The following is a 24,330-nucleotide window of genomic DNA, read 5'->3' on the forward strand; positions in this document are numbered from 1 at the left end:
CTGCCAGGTTGTACCTCAGACTGTCCGGGAGCTCAGTGATGCCTTGGACGGAGGAGAGGAGAAGAGATACCCCTGGGCATTATCTGTTGACTCATTAGGAGCATGTCCTGACGTTGTCAGGCATGCATACAAGCATGCAGGGCCATACAAAGTACTGAGTACCATTTTGGGTTGCTGGAATGAAATTTCAGTAAAATGCACCTGTTTCATCATTTTTCCACTTTGATTTTCAGTGTGTCCTTAATCAAGCCCTCTGTAGGTTGATCATTTTAACTTCCATCAAATGATTTGGCATCATTTCATTCCAAACACATCAACCCGGCCCATATCAGCATAACTATCCAACATGATTTTACAATATACATATATGAATATACATATTTTACATACTTGTATGTGAAGTAAAATACAATATAGAATTAATACTTACTTCTGTAAACTACATTTGTGTAGAATAAATGAACATTAAATGAAATGAAATGCTCAAACACACTTGTTTCCACATACAAAGAAGCACCAAGCTCTCACATGCTGTCCAGACTGCAGTTGACTCATGGGAACTAGATGATGATGTAATTGCAAAACCGTTAACACTGTAAACTGGTGGATGGGGGGAGGGGGGGGGGGGGGGGGGGGTGATCCAGCCAGCTTTTGTCTGTCGCTTACTGTTATTGCAGTTGGCAAGATGTGTAGGGTTTGGATGTAGGAATGCTAGGCAGTGGGCACTGGCCAGAAGAGTCCCTGGCATCCACTGTCATGGCAACGTCTCCCCCTCCTGCCACCCTTCCTTTGACATCCATTTATAGCTGTGGATGGAAGAGAAGGTGGAAAGAACAAACAAAAGACTGACGGACAAGTTGAACAACTGATAGAGACAGAGGTAAAATAACGGTCAGTTTGTTAATCCCTCCTACACTTGAACTGAAGCAGAGGTGTGTGTGTGTGTGTGTCTCTCTGGGAAAGTGCATGAGAGAGTGAAGTTGTGCGGCGCTCCTAAATCTCAGCCAGTCTTTTTTCTCAGCCACTGAGCAGCCATTAATCTTGGATGTTTGCCTGTTTGTTTGTAACGGATTTTAAGGCGCCAGAACTAATGAGTTTTAGACCTGAACCCTGAGCTCACTCTAGCAAAGGCATAGAGAGAAGTGGAATGGTGGCTGAGGAAGGAGGAAACAATGTGAAAAGGAAAAAAAATTTAATCTGAGTAATGGGATGGGAAGGGATTGAGAGTTAGAGGGAGACAGAGTGTAATAGGTGTGGAGCGACTGTGTCTCTGCAGCACAGCACAACAGAGCAGTGGAGGAGCTGCAGGTCAGTGCATTATACAACAAGGGGAATTTCCCAGGCGGAGTTGGAGGGCATCATAGGTGCCAGCACAAGCCTGGCTAAACAGGATTACATTTAATGTACCTTGTCTATAGCAGGCATCTATTGTTTCTAATCAGAGCGTGATGCTAAAGGTGGTGCAAAGATCTTGGTGTGACCAACAAAATCACTTTCCTTAAAGGACATCGCATTAGTCGGTAAATTTTCTTGTCAGAGTTTTTAAATTCAGCTTGAAATTGTTCAGACATTGATTGATTCACCAGCCAACTTTTGACAGTTCTTCAAACGGGTTTCTAAGGTGTTGTCATGCCAGTGTGTTGTGGTCAGGCCCAACCAGTTGGACATGTCCAATAAAAGTCAGAAGTAAAGAAACTGAAAGGAAAACCATTAAAATACGCTGGATAACAACTGTGCAAAGCAGGCCCCACATAAACATAGTTAGAGTTATTGAAAATGTCAAATGTTGACTGGTTACAAGGACAGTGACAGTTTCACACTGGACTCCAGTCTCCTTAGGGAAAGACGTGTTTGTTCCATCCCCAACTCCCTCCTGACAGTGTTTAGACCCAAAAACAGTGTCAGGAGGAAGTTTTAGCTGCTGACTGACTATAGTGACACATATATCATATACCACATGATTAATTGAAGGAATAATAATTAAAATGTTTTTAATTTTAAAAACTAAACCGTGGAGCTGCTAGCAGTAGCTAATGTCAAACAGTGTGCTCCAGACATTCAGCATTCAGAGGTTTTAGTTATTAAACCATCAACATTTTCTAACTCGACTGCTTGTGCAACCAACGTATCAGATGCTGTATTAAAAAAATAAAATGGCAAATTAATTAATAAGTTATGAGCTGCGGATGGATAAGCCATATGTTTATGGTAGCCTTGAGCGATTTTACAAAGCAAAAGGTCAAAACTGCAGAGGAACATTTCCTCTAATGAGTTATTTGGCTCTGAGGTCTAACATCCCCTCCTCTGCCACTCATCCATGCAGATGCTCTTCAGCTTGTTTTCCATTCCCTCTCCTCTTAAGTGCTTCTCTGCAACAAGAGCAGGAAATAGGCTGGAAATTAGCCCCGCCCTCCCCCCCTTCAGTGGCGAGTCATGAAACCATGACAGATGAGCGGACATGCAGACGTCTCAGTGTTTCATGAGTATGGACCATCAACGCTGCGGGCTTGTACAAGTGATGAAATCACCACAGACAGTGATCAAGACAAATTGAAAGAGAGCAAATAAAGACGGGCACTGACATGATACTGGAATGTGAAATTGAGACTGGTGCTTGTAGACCTGTGATGAAGGTCACAGCAACTGTATTTAGATTAATGCTGTTTTCATGTGCAAGGTTCTCATGGACTTGCTAAGGGTGTGTGACAGGCAGACCTCAAGTGCACATTAAAAATAAAGTTGCATAAAATTTGGGTTTAGGTGCTATTGAAGATAGAATTTAGCAGATGTGAGCCATATATTTATGGGAAGACATACTACATACAAAATGTAAATGCCCAAAACAACTTAGATGTGACATCATTGCACAAATGTTAAGCAAATGTTCAAAAAAGGACTAGTAAAGATGTGAAGCCGTGCTTCTAATCTATTTCATGTGTGTTTTTGCATTGCTGCATACTGTGCAGCACCTCTAGTGCATGTCTAAAAACAGCTAAAGTAAGACTTTAACCCCGAGAACTGAGAATCTACTGGCTGATAACATAACATCTTACCTCAGTAATTACAGTCGCACAGCTCAGTTTGCTTTCCACTTTTCCCAAGAATCATTTAAAGACAAGACCTTTTAAATAAGGATTAGTGCTCAGACAAAGCTGTATAAGACAACCTCATTGTTTCAGAAATCATGACTTCATAAGTGGAGTTTTGTGTGGCATAAAGTGATGTTGTCAAAAACGCTCAGTGTCACATTTGTCCTCAGGTGGTGGAGCCGCTCGGCCTCCGTCCACGTGTCCAAATCTCCTCTAGTGAGGCCTTCGCTCTCGAATGTCCAAATGTTGTTGCATGTGTACGTGAGGGAAAATTTGACATCACTTTGGATAAAAGTGCCAACTGCTTTGCAAATGCACTCATTGCATTTCTTTAACGCTTCAACCCTGGTGGTGGATCCATTAGCGCAACATCATTATAAACAGCTTTGATCAGACTAGAAATTATAAATGACATCTGACGCATTTTTAGAAATTGTTTATTCACACCAGAACGCTAAGTCAGAGCCCGCATTGCATTTGTCCACATTTCTCCACACTGTTTGACAGTATCACATGTGTGTTCTGTGTGATGCTGACATTGTATCACGGCTGCGCCCGTACAAATGGAAATATTTGACAAGCCGTGTGCATCAGTTTGTTCACATTTCCCAACATTCAGTCCTGATGTATTTGCTTTCTTTGGAGCCTCTGAGAGTCAAATTTAAACTTCTGCCAGTTTGAACCCTGCTTGTTTGTGCTGACGGACCCCGCTGCTGGGTCAGTTAGCATTAAAGAGGTTAAACGCAAGAGGTTAATGTGCTGCTTCTAATGCAGTGTTCTTCAGGCTACTCTCTGTCACGGTCTTAAACAGTTTGGACATATAGAAAATATGTGCAAGTACAACAGGCTGTCCTATCCAAAGCCACCGTTCCACTGATGCGAGGTCGTCTGTTCCTTATTCGCTCCTCATCCGACCTGCCGGCTCACCGCTCAGACGACTGTGAGAATGGCAAACAGCAGGAATTTATTGTGTGGTGGCTTTGTTAGGGTTGTGGTTAAGCGACTCGGGATTATAGACATGGCAATTTAAGCCTTTGTGTTGAGACGTTGTGTAATGTGGTGGCATTATGTATGTAGTGTTTTGTGGCAATATTGTGTGCTCATGGTTCAGATTCTTCCAAGACTGCACACACAGCTTTCAGAACAAAGGCAGTCTATCTGATCTGGAATGTGCATCTCTTCCTGTCACCTCGTTGTGCAGTAGAAAACATGAGCTCGGAGAGATGTTTGACACAGTTTGCAAATTGCATGAACACACACACACACACACACACACACACACAGACGCACACAATGAAACGCAAGTTGAAAAGAAACCAGATGTTCTTGCTCAATTATCCTCAAAGAAAACAGCTGTGTGTAAATGTGTGTGCTAGCGCATATGCTTCTGTGTGAATATATGTTTTATTATTATGTGTGTACAGCCTCAGGCTGTTATAGGATGGCAGCAGCTTGTTCAGGTCGGAAAAAAAAAAGAGCATTGTGTGCTATAAATACCTGCCTTATCCTGCTCGTGTTCCCTCCACAGAAACCTGGTCTGAAACCTTCAGCCTTGGCACAATCCCACTGGGAAAATCCCTGGTTACTGCAGAGCCAGCAGTTATGTTGATGGCCCTAATTTACACCCAGGAGGATCTCGAACCCTTAGATCTGCTCTAAACGCCTCATGCTTGGCTTAGATATGGGATTCGAGCAAGACTCAGGCTCGGGAGTATCTTGTTCTCCTCCAGTATCTTTTTTTTCTGCTCCTTCTCCTCCTGGCCTCTCACTCCATCCATCTTGCATCCAGTCAGTTGTCAGCCAGTCCTGGTTGGCCTCGTACAGCTTGTCTCACCTTAACACATTGTGGCTGCTATGGCTGCAGGCTTCTCCTCTGCACCAAGCAGCCCAGTCACAAATCCACCCACACTCAAGACGAAAATAGGCATGCTCTTGCCATGCTCACTCTCAAGACCTCGTATGTGGAGGCTGGCTGCAGTTCTCAGTACGTCTAATCCACAATCTGTGTTATAAAATGCCTACTTTTAGGACTTTAATTCAGTGTTTGCCTTGTCAGAAATATTCTAATGCAGCAGAACAATTGACAGCTTGGGGAGCAGTGAATATGCACTGTATGCATCTAAGGACTCCAGCTGCTCAGTGTTCAGCAACTTCCTCTGCAAGAACTTTTACAAACCTATGCTAAAGGTTCCTTTTTTGTCTGCAAGTTAATGCAGCTTACATGTGCTGTCAATGGGATTAGTAAAGCAGATGTGTAATTACTAGGCATGTCCTGCTCAAGCTTATTTGCCCATCATCTTGAGTCCTTTAGGATTTGATACTGTGTCTGCCAATACTGAGTCTGATCCAGTACAGAACTATTCTATGCATTCGGCACGTCCAGGGGCCAAATCCACCAGCACCGCATGTAATTGTTCATTAAATATGTATTTGACATGTTGAAATAATAGATGTATTTACCTTTTTATTCCTTGTTGTTTAAGACCTTCTGGATCCAAATTCCAAATTAACATATTATTGAAAAATGTAAAGGTATAACTAGCACCATGATATCCTCTAGAATGGATATGTATTACTTCAATACATTTTCTAGAGCTGTGCTATCACTCACTTCAAACATGGCTATATAACAGTGTTACAAAGTCGAATACCTTCCTTCACAAGCAGCCATTTGCTGAGTACAGACACCGGCTACAGGAAGAACGGTTCATTATTCCCAGCTGTAACAGCCTGCTGCTGGTGACGTTTGTCATTTTAACCATTAAAGGCAGTGTCAGCACTTACTAAGAATATGAAAGCGGCTGAATGTTTTGTACGCTGACGTTTGCTGATAATAAGTAACCTCAGAGTTTAGTGAATCCATGTGCTTTGTTAACCCCAATCTCACCATTCAGCACACAACAAAAGCACCAAAGAGGAATGATAGACCACACCTGCTGGACAAATACATTTTTCTTATAGTAGGAACAATAAAACAACAAACTTAACTAAAAAAACTGCACCGGTTGCCAACAATTGCTTTGTGTGTAATACTACGTCACTACCCTACCCAAACCACATGTTGCATTATGGGTAATCAATTCTGGCTACTTGCAGTAGAGGATGAGAATCATCTCCCTGCAATATGCTGATTTAGTCTCAGTAGCTCAGCAGTAACATTGGTATGCTCATCTTGTGTATATTGTAATCTGATGGCACCAAACTGTTTTAATTAATTCCGCTGTCTTCTAACAAGCTGTTGCCAGGTAGCTCAGTAGCAATAAAAGTTTGGGAATGCAAACGGGCCCATGATACGTGCAATGTGATGCCAGAGCAGTTAATGAATGTGTAGATATTACTGAGCTTTTATACTTTTGCTGCTGTGTAATTGGTAGTAAACGTACCCACATGGAACTACCATGAATGTCTTATTCAGTAGCAGTTCCTTCTTATTCTTCCACTTTTTCATCTTCCATGTGGCTGTCTACGCGTGTCATGGTGGGCCTCAGTCACAAATGACAGTCCCATACCAGGACGAGGAACTGGTGAATTCTGAGCCCGCTGGGAGACGGCTTTGGGAGGTTTTTGTGGAATACGTGTCAGGACGCGTGGAGTTATCAGTGCGAGCATGCGTGTGTAGGTTACGCGCGTGTGTGTGAAAGAGTCAAGGCCTATAAATAAGTCAGGTCTGCAGGGTGTTTTCCGACTCCTGTTAGAACACGAGCTAGACAGAAATCACGGCGACTCGGTAGCAGCGACTTGCTCCCATTCATATTCATGCTTCCTTTCTATTCCCATGACTGGATTGAAGTGTGTGTGTGGGTATGTGTGTGTGTGTGTGTGAGAGAGAGAAATATATTGAGTTGGAGAAAGAGCTAAATCTATTTTGAGATTAGCCGTGGAAGTACATGAGTGGGTGTGCTCTCGTTGTTTGCTCTGCATGTGTCACTCACAGCTGTTTATGTATGCATGTACTCTGTCTACATTGATATCCATACTGTTGTGGCAGTGAGCGTGTGTGTTGGCGCCCTAACAGCATTGCCACTGACTCCCAGAATGCATTATTTATGGAATTAGATAACACAAAGATGCAAATTGAGTCATGGAGTAATGAATCCGCTACCAACTTTAGCTAAGACTCAACATGTTTCTCTGCTTTTCATGCCCAGATCCACTCGGATCACAGAGCACACACACTGTAACAGAGTCACAGCTAGACCACATATATGGACACACTCCAAGACGAATCCTGATCTTATGGAAAGCACTTTATGTTCAAAGGAGGAGCCAACTTAATTGACAATTGGTGGACCCGTCATATAATGACTTACTGTGTGTTGATGTTACGTGAAGATGCTTACAAGGTTTCCTTCCTTTCTTTTATGCTTATGGAAGATTTTGTCCATTCTCAGTCTTGAGTCCTTTTTTATTCCACTGCCCAAGCAATACCCAGGACCAGAGGCATTCTGTTTTCGGGTGATCCATCTGTCTGTACAGCCACCTAATTCTTGAACGTGTCACCTTATGTTCATTCACTTATTGCTGCTGCTGAAGACAGCGCTGTTGATAATTGCATGTTGTCATTTGGATAAAATGAAATGTAGTTTCTGTCGTTAGTGTAGAGAGTGATATTATTTCTTTTAGTCTCCAAACTGGCAGCGCTGCTTTGATGCAGGCTGTCTCAAGCCTCGATGTGTCTTTCCCGTATCAGTTGAGGGGCGGTGGACAGTACCAGCCTTTCTTGCTTTGATATCCACACTCTAGCAGAACAGATGAATAATTGATCAGCACAATGTTTATTGGCCTCAGGAAAAAAACTAGGGGCCATATAACCATTCCTCCATGTTGAATCTAGTGAATCTAGTGAATGAGAGGTTGTCTTGGTATGTGTGTGTATGTGAGAGACAAAGTTGTATTTTTGTGTAGAGCAATACACAAAGTATTTTTGTGTCTTTCCATTTTTGTTTACTTATTTTTTAATGAAACTTCTGGTTTAGACAATTTAGCTGAAATTTTCTGTAAGTTTTCATGAGCTGTGGTCATATATATAATGACTATAATTGAATTTTAATTAGACTCTACTCACCTAAAATGCTGTCAATTACTTGTGCAGTCAACAGTCAGTATACAGTTTCTATACAGCTGTTACTTGTAGGCTAAGTGTCTTGTCCAAGGACAGTTCAACATGTGACCAGGAGAAACTGGGCTTGCACCATTGAAGTGGTGCGGATCACTGCTGTACCAACTGAGCTACAGCCTTAAAAATCTAAGTAAATTAATAGCTGTAAATAAATCAATGGGAACTATTTTCAGCAGCGGATCAATACACATTAGGTAGAATTATAGTGAGCATTTGGGGCAACAGAAATATGTATTTAGGACAATAATGCAGCTGAAGAAAATTACATATATCAGGCAGATGGATAGACGCTATGTATATACGTATGTACGATTGAGGCGGCAGCAGATTTGGAAAATGAAATCCTTGAATGGTTTTGTTATTTATATGTATATGGTATAGAACTGTCTGGTTTTTATTATCATTTCACTATCATGTGATTTCCAGATTTAAACCATGAATATGAAAAAAAAAAAAAGAAACCTCCGCTGACCAGTGAGATGGGTGTATTGTGAATATGTGTCGTACTAGTATGCTACATTAGCATGTGAATTCGCCTCAGGCTCCTCCGACATGCTGTTGCTAATGACAGCCAGTTATATTCTATTGCCCAGTCATTGTGCTGGTACACTTGCATCAGTGTAGCATTTGTTTGCACCCTCGGGGTTGAGTCGGCAATACATGGCTGATCTCCTCTATATATGAAGATTTAATAAAAGCCCAAGCTGCTACACATGGCCCGAAAAAGCTGCAAGTTGCATTTTAGTAACGACTGTGTGAAAATAAATAATCCTGTCCTCTATTCCAGAATGATGCTGTCATTGTCAGGAAATGCCTGGTTGTGTGCCTAAACAGAATAATGTCAGGAACATTGTACTCGTTTCACTCTGAGCTTTTGCAATTAATCACGATCGGCCACTGTGCCCGAGAATGTTGTTGTAATAGCTCTATGCCTGCATCTTCATTAATTACTGTATTTTAGATGTTTACCAATATGATTTGACCTATTTTGCTACACATCAGTGCGTGTAGAGTAGAACATGCCCCAAGCGTCAATATGCTGCTCTACAGGGATCATGCTTAGCATGCTGCAACCTCACATCTGCATAGGGGCACAGTGATACATTTCTTTAGTAGCCACGGCTTGTGAGTGTTACCCAGCTGATCCTCCAGCGTTTCCAGAACTGACACAGATATTTCACACAGAAAGTATTATATACAGTAAATGTTGCAAGGACTGGATAAAATTCGGCTAACACATTCAAGGACTCAAGATTATGTATTGTAATGACTTTGGTGACTCTCACTGGAACTAAAGAAGTTCCTGTATGATGGTGGAGCTGTAACATAATGACAGTAAAGGCTGCATTTGTTTGCTGTAAAGAATGATGGTTGCTTTTTGCGTTAGGAGCTAGTTTAAAAAAAAAAAAAAAACTTATCGGGGTGTGTTTCACTGATGTGTTTTTAATGGTTTTCAGATCACCACGGAGGTCTATGGCACAGACGACTAAGCGAAATCAGGTTGAAGATTGATGGACATTATGGTGAGTAGAGGCAATTCATAATCGAATATAGGAAAAATATAAACAATAACCAGCCTTTTGCTTCGTTGTGAAGCACTCCAGCTTGACTTACCATCATGATGTTGCTGGAGTGTAGTGAATTCAGATTTGTTCTGTAAATCCATCCATTCATTTTTTTACTGCTTGTCCACTTGGGGGTCGCAAGAGTGCTGAATCCTATCTCAGCTGTCATTGGGCAAAAGGAGGGGTACACCCTTGACAGGTGGCCAGTCTATCACAGGTCTGACATATAGAGACAAACAACCATTCACACTTAGAAGGTATTCATTGGGCAGTTTTACACTAGCACTACATCTGTATGTTTTTATTAAATGACTAAATATATCATATGTGAAACATCAGGTGAGGTACATGTGTGAATTTAAAAGGAATCAGGTGTTCCTGGAGATGCTGTAGGACAGGAAGAGCAGAACACAGGCGGCTGATTTAGCTCTGCTGGCCTCCACAGAGTGCACTCAGCTCCTGGCTTATGTGGAGCTCTGTGCACTGAGCAGATCCATTTGTATGACTGGCTGCCCGCAGGGTTACTCCAGCTTGCGATTGGTTGATTTCCACGCTCCAGTCATCAGGCTGGGAAATGTAAATGTCCTGAGTGTGTTGTAGGTGGCCCGCTTCACTTCAGCAGCTGCTTCCACCTAAAGCCGCTCTGTTGATCATTCATCAAGTGACTCGTTTGTTGGACTTGCCGTTTGACTTCCCCGACATTTCCTTATAGCCAGACTAATTCTGTGAAAGGTTCTCAGTTAACATAACCTCTAGCCGTTTTAACAATGAGGTGAAGATTTAGAATCAACACACGCACACATACAGTTTATATCTGATAAATATTTTTACTGCTCTTGTAGCTGTGTTGTGGACTGTAAGTACTCAGACAGTACTGCAGCCCGGCCTAGGTGGGTTTCTGTCATGATTTAAAGTTTGCTGCCATTTTAGAATGTCAGCAAGAACAATTTATTGCTAATTAACTCCTAAGTGAACTTTTGACCTGATACCTTCACTGTCTGTGTTTGTGCACAGCCAAAATGTCAGCTATACACAGGAGGTGGGAACACATGGTTCCATTAAGCACACAGCTCTGGTTGCCTCCAGACAATGTGTGAGCCAAGCCCAGTGCTGAGTACAAATGATGAAGCCTCCTGAGCATGAAGGTGACTGTCTCTCATATCGTAACCACACTTCTGTGACAAACTTCAAACTTCAGTGGCCTGATCGGACAATGTGGGAGCAGCAGAACCATCACGTCTCACCAGACATCATGCAGAAAAATGATGCTATATATTCAAATCTAACTGACAATCAGATCTAGAAGAAGGAGAAATAACAGACAAGATGGTGGACTGTTCCACCACTCCATGGTGTGATGATGTGAATGCTGTATTTGAAGCCAGGATGTGCAACTGTTGGCTAAATGTCAGTGTTGCTGGAGGTGGAGCCTGCATCTTGTGGTCACTGGGGGAACTGCATTAACTTCACTACTCAGTCTTAAACTATTCCTTTGTTTTGACCTAAGCGCTTTATCAGACATCCCTCCTCGTCCACCAGCACATCTTCCACCTCACTTTTCATCCTCCTGTTTCTTGTTTTCCTGTTTCTGCTGCCTGAGACCTCTGGGAACGCCTAAAGGGACACGGTGGGGATAGCGTTACATGGCAGAGAGTGCAAAACTAGAGAATAAGCCACCACACACACTCACACACACACACACACACACACACACACACACACACACACACACACACACACACGTTAGCCTTAAATGGATCATAGCTTTCAGAGCAGAACAAATGGGCCCAGTAGGAACAGAAGCAGAGGCGAGGGGTGGTCTTGACCAAGCTAGAGCTCTCACGCTTATAGTCTATACAGCTCTGCAGGGACGTGCTCTCTCTCTCTCTCACTCACACACACATTCATAAGCTATAACCACACACACACACACACACACACACACACACACACACACACATTCAAAAAAAGAAAGGCCAGGTTGATTGGATTTAGTTTCTTATCATGGGGTGGAGCAGGGAAACGCACACAATTGTTTTAGTGCTTGAGGTTTTTCCCACACACACAACGCCACACACGCATGCTCAAGCTGTCCCCCTGCCTTTCTTCAGAGCCACTGAAGTAAATAGGGTGTCGAAGTCAGTCTTATGCAATTATTTCTGCTTTTCTGCAATGCACCCACTCTGAAGTGTGTGTCTCTCTCTCTCTCTCAGTGTGTGTGTGTGTGCGCACGTGTGCAATACAAAAAGTATGTCCTCCCATCGTAGCAGCACCCACGTCTGTTTGGTAAAAACTCTTTCTGCACCACTGAAACGTGAGTGTGAACCGTCCCGTGCACACGTACTGCATCGGAGCCAGTGTTAGTTAAAGGGAGCTGCGCAGCCTGAATATGTATGAGCATGAACCAGACTCTTCTCTCACTCAACACATGTATGGATGAGAAAATTGCCTGTGAGTGCATGTGGAATGCTGCCTCTCCAGCTGTCAGATGACCATGAGCACAGATAAGCACCTCCTAAGGCTGCTTCAAGGTCAGAGCTGCTGCTTTTTCACTCTCTATGTGCATTCCTATGTATCTCCTTGTGTGTGTGTGTGTGTGTGTGTGTGTGTGCATATTAATATCAGACCCTTAAAATGTGTGTGTGAGTAAAAGATACAGCCACTCATCGTACTGAAGTATTGAGGAGATAGGAGCAGTTGTCCTTGGTGCTCGAGTATCTTCTCTCATGCAGCAAAGCCTTGGAGACAAAAATGCTCAGACTGCTCATTTAGTTTCATTATCTATGTGTGTGTGTGTGTGTGTGTGTGTGTGTGTGTGTGTGTGTGTGTGTGTGTGATGAAGAGCATACACTACAGAAAGGCAGTTTCAAAGTGAGGTGACTAGGGATGGTTTTTATTATAACTGTGTGATGACAACAGCAATTTGTCAAACATCACATCGACATCTTTCTGTAGCATTAATACCGAGGGATAGGTGTCAGTTAGGGTTAGTAAATGGTCTTTATACACTGCATACATAGATAAAAACATGGAGCTGGACAGTGCATGTTCAGTTGATTTGTGGGTGCTCTGTATTAATTAAAACACAATCACACATTTTACATCAAGCATCATGTCATGTTCGTAGAGTTAGAAATGTGTCTGGGACTAACTAAGACTCCAACTCAACACATATGGAGAGAGACAAAAAATATGTCGTTCATTTATTTGGATTTGAAACGGAGCCATCATTTGTTCTCTATAATTAGAATTGAATTACATGCAGAACCTCCGAGGAAATATCAGCACTTTAAATAAATTACAACCCTGTACAATAAAGCATTAATGTGCAGTACAGCCTATAATTAGTATTATTCCCTGACATGGTGTAAGAATGAACCCACATTTACGGTACAGTGTGTTAGGGCTGGGCAGGTAACCAGAGAAGACCCCACCCGTTGGGCCCCCTCCCTCCTCTATCCTGTTGCTGCATTCAGCTGCAGGCAGGTAAGTGATTTAGCAGACCCTGCACTCTGTCTTTCCATCTCCTCCTCTCCCAAAAGCATTTGTTCTCTAATCCACCACTGCCCGGTCTCTCCATCCTCTCCCTCTGTCAGAGTAAATAGGGGGGGTTCTCATGTTCCACAGCAGCTGGTGGGGGGAGGAGTGACAGTGTGTGAAACACTGCTTCATTCTCTGCTGCCATTTTGTCCTCTTGTGGCAGCACTATTTGATTAACATTGGTTGTGTGCATGTGCGTGTGTGTGTGTTAGTGTGGGTTTTCCCACATAATGCAGTTGTGTGGTTTGTGTGAGACACACACACACACACACACACACACACGCACACACATGTGCTCGTGGTCTCCTGGTTTTGTGGTTAAACTAAATACTGGTTAAAGCAAAGACTCTCACCACATGAGCCTAAAGTATTTTTTAGAAATGGACAACGATTTTCACTTTGCTATTTGGGTTTCTCCAGTAACTGAGCATGATAAAGTCATCTGTTGTGTTCTACTCAGCCTCCCTGCTACATGTACTAGAATATATTAGAACAGCTTGTCCTGCAAACATGTCCATCTCAACAGACAGTGAGATTATACTTGCATAAAACTAAAGACCCTCATCATCATAAACTACGTTTCATTTATCAATTAGACATTGTGTTTTCTCAAAGTCCTGTTGTGTCATATCAGGACGTTATGCAGCGTTTTGATTTATTGTAATTTGATAACCACTAATCCCTGAAGGGCCCAGCAGAGCGTAGAGGAGCATCACAGAGCAGGCAGAAGGACGGCTGGGCCGAGTAGGTGGATTGATTTCCAATCTCATGCCAGTGCTAGCTCAAGTTGCAGATCACCGCTGGAACTTCATGTTAAATATTGATTATTTCATCATTGATTTATCTGACATTATTCGACAGGTCAGTCTAGTATAATAAAGCAGAAAAAGCCAGCTGGAGAAACTGAAACGTGTTCTTGATTGATAAATAACAAACAGTAATTCTGAAAATTGCAGCTCCTAGTTGTCAGTTGATAAACCAGCAATTTCGCCACTGCACAACTCAGTCTTTTGACATTGTTGACATCCTGTGAGCTTGAAGTCTAAACATTTCCAGGTGCTCCTCCGCCACTTGTCTCAGTCTCTAAGTAATTTTATTCTATTCTGTTGTTTACTTGCGCCTAAACCTGCAGACAAACACAATTCCTGTACTATTAAACCAAACTGATGCAGGTTAATGGTGAGATTTAATCACTGATATTGATTGTAATACTAACCCGGTTTGTACATAAAGTCATTCAAATCCCTTTCCCCCTGTAAGTGATTGTTTTGAAGAGAGGGCCAACAGGGAGCCACCAGCATTACTGTTTAGTCAAAGAATGATGCACCCAGTGTCTCAGTTTGTGATGCCGGAGGGAACCTTTAACATCAGTATAGGAAGCTCAGTGGGAACTTCATTGTCTGACGCTGTGAGATGATAAAGTGTTTTTTTCTTGAATGAATGATTAAAACATTAAATTGGGCATTGAGAGCCTCCATGAGGTGGTCTGGCTAGATGTCAGATTTGCAAATCATACAATGGTCCCACCAGAAACAGATCAGTTCCAGAGTGTCACCTGTGGTTTAGACAACAATGGGACTTTGGTTAAGGTTAGAGAAAGATCACGGTCGGCTTTAATACACAGTGCATTCTACCAAATGCACCATCTTTTCTTAAGAGCTGTGAGACTCTAAACATGAAACAAGAATCACAACACAGTTATAATACAAATCTGCTGTTTTGCTGGAAAGAAAATATCCAGATAGTCTTGACCTGATTCTCCAAACCCAGTCTTCTAAAGATTAGATCAGTTTGTTAAGGTCAATTTTAGGACCAAGTTTCCGCTGAAAGCGATGGCGCAGCTGTGAAAGTACCTTCAAAATAAACTGAACTAAATGTATCTTTATCTCTTACTTGCATGCCATCACATTGCCCTCCGTTGGGCTCAGAGTAAATAACGTAATGTGCAGTGTGGCTGCTGTGCACATAAGATTAGCTGCTGTGGTGAACGTGAACCGAGTTTGTCAGTTGCAGCGTGAATTTGTGCAGTTGTTGTGAGAGCAGCCGGATGGAAATGTGACCCTTCTACTTATTGAGGCTTCCCATTGATCCTGTGAAGTCCAGAGTTGGTGTGCAGACAAAGAGATGAGGAATAAAAAAATCCCAACTTGGAAGATACACAGAGAGGAACCAATTAAAATCATTAGTGCTCGGTATTGAGTGGACTCCACAGGATGGGGACGAAGGAGAAACAAAAGCGGGAGCGAAATGGAAAAATGAAGCCTTCGCTAATTTAAATCCACATTTCTCTGCAGTGTTAGAAAATGGGTTAATATCACCTGCTTTCCCAGAGACACTGAAAGTTAATTACCACCCACCCACACACTGGTGCTCTCTCTCCCTTAGGTGGAGGAGGGAGCTGGGAGACAGTAGGACGAATGGAGGGAGTGACGAGGGAAGGATAGGTAAAAATTAAGGGCAGATAATAGAGCGATAGAGAGTGCGGTAAGGGAGGGGGATGGAAACCATGAGGGAGCAAATGAAGGACTGTGAAAGGGAAGGACACAAGGACAGGAGGAAATAATTAAAGAGGGAGAGAGAGGAGGAGCTGGAGCTTTGTGTGAGAAAGGGAAGGAGGGAGGATGGAGAAGGGGAAATAAAAACGTGAGAGGCAGGAAGGAGTGATGTGAGTGTGACAATACAAGAGAGTAACGACACTACACCAGCGTGTGTGATTGCGTGCGTGCATGTGTGTTCGTGCTCGCGCATGCTGACTGAAGGAATTCTTCTTTTGTACTTCTAACTGTACCGGCACAGAGGAGCTGGCTGGCACCTTCTTATTGGCCAAGAGGATGTCCAGAGGAAAAAAAAAAAAAAGCATTCTTAAATGTGATTGGTCAGTGGGGTCCAGCCCTCTCTCTTTCTCTCTTTCCTTCTCTCTCTCTCTCTCTCTCGTTTTCCCCAGGAGCCTCCACATCTTCTCCTGTGTTTCAACCGTTGTTGAATCTCTAAATGTCGTGGTTGAACATAGAAATGATAAAGAAATAAAAGCAAAGATAAATCATCAGCCATCAGAAAACCAGAGCACTACAACGCGTGTCCTCTCCTGTGTGCTACACAGAACAGAGTGAACACAGAATAGGAATTAGACACAAATCCTGTTTGAATTTAAATGTGGAGGATATGCACAGGTCTGGTTATTTTTAGAACAGAACGTTAGTAGAGCCATATTTGGTGTATTATGTTGTATTTGCTCAATTTTCCTGCCACCAGTTGATAATCGGAGCTGTCATTTAGCTGCTGGGACAAAAGAATTATGAACCAAATGACTTTAAACTATGCCATGTTGGTGTGCTTATGACCCAGAGGACTACTCAGTGATTCAGAACAGAGCCGGGCACTAATGTAATATTTGCATCATTATTAAAGGGAGGCAGCATGGAGTTGGTGGAGCTCTTTTCTTTACTGCCTGTTGCTGTTGGAAATGAGGCTCGTGCTGGCCCCGCATGATAGGATCATCAGATTTTGGATGCAGTTCGTCCTTCCTGATAATTGCAGGGGCATTCCTCAAGGCACATCTGTCCAAATGATCGTGTATAGCCTGAGGGGTTTACAGACATGATCTAAATGACCAACTATCTCAACATAAATATCTAAGACCTTAGAAACCAGTGCAATATTGAGCAGAAACCCACAGCTCACACTAGTCTAATGGTAATGTCAGCTGTACCAGAGGTGCAGTGGATAGAAATCAACATAGAACATCTGGCTTTATTATTATTTTATTATTTGATGTATTTCATGCTGTGCCTTTTATTTATTTTTTATTGCTATATTTTTATTTAGTTATTTTTATATAATTGTTTTACAATTGCAACGTCTTCGATTGTGAAAGTATTGATAGCTTTGCCAGTTATTTGTGCGCTTTACTTGTTCTTTACGCTGCAATTTACATATACAACATTTTAGCATGTGGTTGCAGAGACTATTTTTTAGGGGAAACTAATTAACTACTGCTAATTTTTTTTTTTTTCAGATACACTATAAACCACTATCTCACTTAGCACTCATAGTATTTAGTTTTCAGTTTAGTTACTGTATCCAAACATAAAGATAAGGAGACACTGATGTCTTACTTGTGGACTGTGTATCACTCTCAAAAGACTCCATAGGTCAAAAATAGTCAGAGGTAGATTAGTTTGGGTCAGAGGTTAGATATGTGTTGTGCATTAGTTACAGTAAACATTATGTGAATGTCCAGACTTGTGTGCACGATGTGCTGAGGGCAACACTGGGTCTGCTTCTCACCTCACTGTTAATTGCTCATCCATTACTCCGAGCTAGATAACATACAGCAGCAAGGACAGCAACACTGGGCAAGAATAACAGACTAATGGATGAGTGTGTGTGTGTGTGGCAGAGAGAGAAAATGTAGGTGGGTTTCAGAGTGACATTAGTAAAACACACAGTTCATGTGTGTGTGCTCTTTGCTCTCTCATACTGTACATACATACACACTTGTTTGTCTCCCCATTACCCAAGAGCTGGACACACATTATACCACATTATACAGATGTGTGTGTGCGTTCAATGCCCATTGTCAGAATGAAAGCATCATCTACCCTGAACCACAGAGGCCAAAAGCCAAAACTACACATAGGTTTATATCCCCTGATACACAGTATCTATACAATTACTGGTATGTCCTTAGACCAAGCTGTTAAAGTTTGGTACTAAAACAAAAACTGAAAAGCAGGAAAGAAAATAGAGATGTTCCATGACAGCAATAGAAGTTTCTGTAATAACTCCAAACTGTGCGTCATAAAAACAAATTTATATAATTAGTGTAAAGGATGACGTGAAATCAGAAATCACAGTAAACTACAAAGTGGACCTGACGCCCGTCATTCTACATTTTACATCTCACTCTCTCTGACTGCTCCCATGTTTCTCTTTTTGTGTAGTTTTATGCAGTGTACAAATACTGGAACACACCATGTCCCGCTGTGCACACACACACACACACACAGTCTCTCTGTCTCTCTGTGAATTCACCTTTTCCTTTGCAACTCCACAATTTGTGTGTAGTGGCTGCACTTTGAGGTGTGTGATGCTTTTTAAACGTCTTGTGAAATAGAAGCACAACGACAAATGATGGATCGTTGGTAATTGAGTTTTTCTGGCCCAGTGGATGCCTTTCTGCTGATTGATGTGCTAACCAGAGTTGCCAGTTGTAATTGTGGGCGCTATTGTGCTGTAGTTTTCTGTACGGATGAGATAATATGCACTCACCCTCTGTCTTCCTCTGTCTCTTCCTTCCGTCTTGTTGTGCTGTTTGTTTTCTTCTCCATTGCTCTCTGTTCCCTATCGTCTGCCAGGCTGTCTTTTTGCTTGTCTTCCTACACTCCTTCCAAACAGAGGAGGTTGTAATTATCACAGCAGGACAGAAAACAGTCCCAGTGTTTTGCTGCATAGCAGGATTTGGCAGCAAGAGCTCTTAACTGACAAAACACCATTTTCACTCCGATGGTGTATGTTTTTGTGTCTGGTGATCAAACTCAATGACGGTACTCATGCAGACTGGGACCTGTGTTTATCAAACGTCTCAGAATCACTCCTGAAAATAGTGCTGAAATTTAACCTCGGACTAAAACAGTCGTTGGAGTATTTCATTCTGCTTCTGCTAAGTTTATTGAAAAGGCACTGTGTTATTTACTGTGTGAAATGAGGCTGAGGTAGGGCTGGGCCATGTGCAAAAAAAAAAAAAAACAAATAAATAAATAAAACAATATATTACGATCATTTTTTAATAATACTGATATATATCGCTGTATACAGTAGGCTATTACATGTGTGATATCACTGTGTGTCTTCGTTGTTTTGTTGTAAGGTACAAAGTGGATTATTGCCCAGCTCTAGTCTGATTCAATTACATTTTGTTTGTATCACACATTGATCAGTCAGCTCTCAATTAGTATTTCAAGGCTCATGGATCTGTGACTTTTGTTCAACAAAAAGATGATATATGATATGATGGTTTGCATCCACAACCACTTGGGCTGTCATAATGTTGTTCATTCACATAGTCAGTCCCCAGTCTATTTGCTGTGCCTGAATCCCTCACACCTAGCACAAGAGAGCTTCTGATGAGAGGCTGCTAACACGCACATAACAGCAAACAATATGTTCAGTTACAACAAAAAGAAAGGACTATCTGATTACTGGGATATTGTACATTAATTTTGGTCATCAGGGAGCTGCTATTATTATTATTATTATTATTATTATTATTATTATTATTATTATTATTATTATTATTATTATTATTATTATTATTATTATTATGACAGGAGAGGCCTTAGATGTCTGCAGAAGTTGCTGCTAAAGACCATGCAGGGCAGTTCCCTCACGTTCTGCACAAAAGCAGACATAAACATTTTTGACTTTGAAACAGATTTCTACCATAATACATGCCTAAAGTGGCTGAAACGCATGGATCTGTCAGAAAAAAGAATAAATGTGTGTCCAAACTGTGTCTTATAATAAACTCTGTGTCATTAGGTGTTATAAACATCTCCACTCTCTGTTTGGACGCTGTTTCCTGAGAGCTCATAACCAGTTGGGATTCTTCTGGAACTCCATTTTGGTGGAGTGATTTGTTAAGTTAAGGACGTTGATTAATTGCTGCTACTTCTAATCCTAAAAATAGGACCACACATATGTGACACTGAGAATATTTGGTCAGTTTGGAGTGTTTTGCATGTATGGTGTATCTGGCTATGTGGTGCATGTAATGAATGGTGCTTGATTTGTTCTTCAAACAGCATATTGTCATTCAGAATGTTTTGCAGTGGCTGTTTAGGGTTACAAAAATGAATTGGAATTACAAACTGAATTAATCAAAATGCTATTAGCAATATGATATGAATATTATAACTGTCGTGAGCAGCAGCTGATTGACTGGAGCATCTCTACAGAAGACATGTTCACTGTAGTCTTGTTGTCCTTACTCACTGCCTCAGAAACTACTGTCAGCTTGCTGCATTATATTGTTGCCTCTTTTAGCTCCTCGCTATGTACATTCATTCACCTCAACCGGTCGAGGCAGATGGCCGCCCACCCTGAGCCTGGTTCTGCTGGAGGTTTCTTCCTCTAAAGGGAGTTTTTACTCTCCACTGTCTCCTGGTGCTGTTCAGTGGGGTTGTTGGGTTTTCTATATCATTTTTTTATACAATTATACTCTGTGAGTTCTTAAACCTTACACTGTAAAGTGCCTTGAGATTATTTCTGTTACAATTTAGTGCTATACAAATAAAATTGAATTGAATTGAATTTCATGTCTGTGTGTGTGTGTGTGTGTGAGCTGCTTTGTCAGCATGTAAGCTGAGGTAACTAAGGCAGGGGAAAACCAGCAGCTTCTCCAGCAGGCCTGCCTCTCTGTTAGCTCTTATCATATAGCAGGGTCAGTGCAGTGGCAGCGGTGTGTCTGGGGTGTGGAGGCTGCTGTTTGCCACACAATTCAAGGCCAATTAGCCTGTAATGAAAAGCTAATGAAAGGGTGTTTCCGAGCTGACAGTAAGTGGGGCTTCTCTGTGGAGAATGATAGTGTGTATGTGTGTGTGTGTGTGTGTGTGTGTGGCAAACATGTAGCAGACACAGGCTTGTGGGGTTTCCTTGTATAGAAACAACATGGTAATTATGCACTTAAGAGCAGAGAAGCACATGAATTGAACTGATTTCAATTTCCAGTGTGTCTGCAGTCTTAAAAAGAATTATTTACTGCTTGAACTCTGCTGGAACCACAAGTATGTCTATCATTACACCCATGTACTGAAGTATGACTTAAACCAGAATTTAAGGAAAAACCTGGATTCAAGGGGATAAATTTAAGGTCCTTCAAGACCAGATCTTTTTGTTATGACTACATCTAAATTTCCTACTCACTTACTATCGGGTTAGACAGAACACTGTGCCTGCTTGGGTTAAATTTGTGTTCAGAGAGTTGAATGCCTTTGTTTCCCTCATTTCAAGAAAAGAACATCTCCCAACTCAACAGTGAGTTGAAGGACTTGTAGGAGGGAGCTTTTTACTGTAAACTACAAACCACACATACTTCACATTCCTGCTGACTGAATGGGTTTATGTATCTCCCAGGCAGCCTACAGGTTTTCTTTCATTATTGTGCAACTTTACAAATAACTTTCAGAGATTAGATATTTGGAAAAGCACTTAAACATTGTGGTCATTATAAATCATTACTCAGCTTAACATAAATATCTACTCTTATATTTTAAAATTCCTAGTGTTTAGCATCAGAACCCATATGGAAGAGCAGTTCTGACGTGAAATTGTTTAACCTGAAATAATGAGCTGAATGAATGAACTTCTGAGAGGACACTCAACTCATTAAATTCAGTTTTTAAAGAACTAAAGCCAGTTCTAAAGCCAATCTCTCCACAGTCTGCAGTTGATATTACATGAAGTCACGTATTTTCAGTTTGAACAGTTTACTTTTCAAGTTAAGGTAGCTTTCATATACATACCTGAGTTTCACACGACAGATCACTTTAATGAAGCTGAGATGGATACAAGATTTAAGTTGAAACAAGTTGAAACAACAAAGAAAAATCCTAGCTAACCTTGTAGCCACAAGTCCAGTAACTAACCAATGTATTGTCAACAGAATAGAAAGCAAAGCCATTTCTGCATGTCATATAGGAAAACACATACATTTCCAGCACCATGGTATGAGACACAATAAAGCAAAAACAGTAAATATGATTTGGATGCATCGTCTAGAATATGCAAAAATACTGATGTGGCCCAGGATGATGACAGGAATACCAAAATCAAAATGACATGTCTTCCAAATTGCTCCCACTTCTATCAACACAAACACACACATCCACATGTGCACACACATACACATACACACATTTTTGTATGGCAGTCATTTTGACAAAACTGCTTTATTATTATTATTATTATTATTATTATTATATTGTTAATTTACACTCTGTATAATTTTTTTTTTTATTTATCACATGTACCCCCTTACTCTAACTCTAACTATCACAACTAACTGGCTCAACCTAAACTTTATCATAACCCTAAACAAACCTAATTATAATCCTAACTTCGCCCCAAAATTGCTCTTTAAACAACCTTCTCATTGTGAGGACTGGCTAAAATGTCCTCACTTTGTTAAAATGTCCTTAGCCCAGAGGTTAAAAATTCATGCTGGTCCTAAATGGTTACAGCCACACTAAACAGAGAACACAAGTTGCAGGACAAATTTGCTGCAGGCTGTGACACAGCAACTTCAGCCTGGCGGTGACTTCCTTCCCTGGTAAATAGTCTTAGTGAACACAGATCTCTGCACTATTAGGGCAGCACACAGCTCATTAGGTATACATACTCATAGTCAAACCACTGCACACTGCCCGGGTACCAAGCCTTGAGGCAAAGCTCTACAAGTTAGGGACAGGAATGAGTTCTGATGGCCACGTGTTTTGTGTTTTTATTGTACTTCTAAACCTGGCTGCCACATGGGTACAGTGCGATTGTAACCATCAAGAGTAACATCAGGCTAAATGCGAGCGCTACAGTAGGAACAGCAATGGTGCCACCGGCTGCTATAGTCTAATGAGCATTTTCCGCACACATGCTGTATGCTTCCAGCATACACATATGAATAAACATCATTAGAAAATAAATGGACGTTGACTGAGTTGTTGGTTCCATTTAGCCTTTAAGAGTAGCTGGAAGACATTTTGAAAGTGAGAACACTAGTACTATGGCCAGACATACTCCAAGTCATATATAGGACTAGCATGCAGTCTTGCCTGTTATCCCCAAATGCATACTCACAAGACAGAGGGTGATCCAGCCTGAGAACCAATTTGTGTCAGAAAGCAGAGCTCTCCAGCACTGGAAACAGTTGACTGCGTTATGAGCAGTGCTCAAATTTATACTAGACAGTAGTTGTATATGTAATTTACTGATTCTATTCTGTTTACTCTCACCTCTGTGTATACTGCTGTAGTACCTGTGGTTAGAAATTCATGATGGGAAACTCAAATCATATTTATGCGAATCAGAAATAAAATAAATGTAAGAAGACCTCATTAACATGGTTCTCATAGCCCTGGATGCTCTCGTCTAACTATTTTTTTTTACTTCTTTATTTGTAGACCAACACACTAAATGAGGACTTGTAACAATATGCCTAGGTTGACAGTATAGTGAAATTAAATGTGCTGTACATCAGAGAACACAGAGTAAAAGCTGAACAAATAAACAGCCTCGGTTCATAAGGTTAATGCAGTACTGAGGCATCATTAGTGAGACAAGTTGGAGACACTTCCAGCAAGAAAGTCCTCGAAACCATCCCGCTGCCCACCCCCCCCCTGCATCCACCCCCCACTGACTGAAGTTGACACTGAGATGACAGTTTAAGGTCAGATGAAAACAGAAGTGTTGTTTTTCCCATTTCACTTGGGTAGATTCTAGCCTCTCTTCCCTGGATGACTGTTGAATTCTATTTAAATGCAGGCTTAGACTTGGTTTGCATTGTTTCAGCTGAGGTGGTTTTTGGTCACGCTCACAAAGCCAAATGTTTTTCTCTTCAAAAGTCAAGACTCCAGTTCGAAACAAAAAAGTCCTTTTTCAGGTTCTGTGTGCATGTATGTAACTGTGTGTGTATTTGTAGATTGAGTTGTGTGCTTCAGCACTCTGTTATTATCAATGCACTCGGACATGGTCTGTCTTTTCCTGCCTCATTTGTCTATCTCTTGTGGTGGAAAGTGCCAAATCATCAAAATGCAGACCACTGTGGCACTCCTATGGCCACGACATTGGCTTTTACCGGATCAGGCTTTGCTCCCAAAGCCCAGATTGGCACATATTTGTGGCTGCTTACTTTCAGAACGCTTTTTTTCTAATAAAAAAAAAATGAGAACAAAATCTCAACACAGCAGCTAGTTGACTCTCATTTTCAAAGCCATATCTGGTTTGCCTCTGGAGATATTCCATGGTT

General features: G+C 41.5%; 1 protein-coding gene across 1 annotated transcript in view; it reads left to right on the forward strand.

The window, feature by feature from the left end:
* fat3a (FAT atypical cadherin 3a) overlaps positions 1-24,330 on the forward strand; it is a 129,480-nt gene that overhangs the window by 27,902 nt on the left and 77,248 nt on the right. The window contains exon 2 of the mRNA XM_026379071.1: positions 9,666-9,731. The gene's annotated coding sequence lies outside the window, so the exon portion shown is untranslated. The remainder of the gene's footprint in view (positions 1-9,665; positions 9,732-24,330) is intronic.

The sequence above is a fragment of the Anabas testudineus genome, chromosome 13 (assembly GCF_900324465.2).
Source record: "Anabas testudineus chromosome 13, fAnaTes1.2, whole genome shotgun sequence".
Taxonomy (NCBI): Eukaryota; Metazoa; Chordata; class Actinopteri; order Anabantiformes; family Anabantidae; genus Anabas; species Anabas testudineus.